This window comes from Nanorana parkeri, unplaced genomic scaffold (genome assembly GCF_000935625.1).
Source record: "Nanorana parkeri isolate BGI_ZX_2015 unplaced genomic scaffold, ASM93562v1 scaffold5774, whole genome shotgun sequence".
Lineage (NCBI taxonomy): Eukaryota > Metazoa > Chordata > Amphibia > Anura > Dicroglossidae > Nanorana > Nanorana parkeri.
This window is the reverse complement of record NW_017312019.1, coordinates 2,085-3,145: the sequence shown is the minus strand read 5'-3', so window position 1 is coordinate 3,145 and position 1,061 is coordinate 2,085.

Sequence of the window (1,061 nt, the reverse complement as noted above, 5' to 3'; positions counted from 1 at the left end):
ACCCCAACCCCCGAGCAGACCCAACCTCTGAGCAGACCCAACCTCCTAGCAGACACAACCTCCGAGCAGACACAACCTCCGAGCAGACACAACCTCCGAGCAGAACCATTACATCAACTGTTCACAATCCAAAAGAAACATACACGTCTCGTCTCACATACAGCAAGATCTGGCTTTGTAGGGCGGCACCAGGGCCACCGTACCATCACCGTACCACCATGGGATCACCGTACCACCATGGAATCACCGTACCACCATGGGATCACCGTGCCACCATGGAATCACCATACCACCATGGAATCACCATACCACCATGGAATCACCATACCACCATGGAATCACCGTACCACCATGGGATCACCGTGCCACCATGGGATCACCATACCACCATGGGATCACCGTACCACCATGGAATCACCATACCACCATGGGATCACCGTGCCACCATGGAATCACCATACCACCATGGAATCACCATACCACCATGGAATCACCATACCACCATGGAATCACCGTACCACCATGGGATCACCGTACCACCATGGGATCACCGTACCACCATGGGATCACCGTACCACCATGGGATCACCGTACCACCATGGGATCACCGTACCACCATGGGACCACCGTACCACCATGGGATCACCGTACCACCACCGTACCACCATGGGATCACCGTACCACCATGGGATCACCGTACCACCATGGGATCACCGGTACCAATCATTAACATTCCAGCCGCCATCTTGCCCGTCCAGTCACCAGTCACACACATACCTGGGAGAAATAATCAAACAGCGGCGTATACTTCTTTCCTTTCAGAGCGACGCCGGGAAACCTAAAAGAAGATCATTCATCACACAACATCAGATCAATGCACCTTGTATAAACCCCGCCCCCTGACTCCGCCTTGTATAACTGTGTACAGGTAAGTCCCGCCCCCTGACCCCGCCTTGTATAACTGTGCACAGGTAAACCCCGCCCCCTGACTCCGCCTTGTATAACTGTGCACAGGTAAACCCCGCCCCCTGACTCCGCCTTGTATAACTGTGCACAGGTAA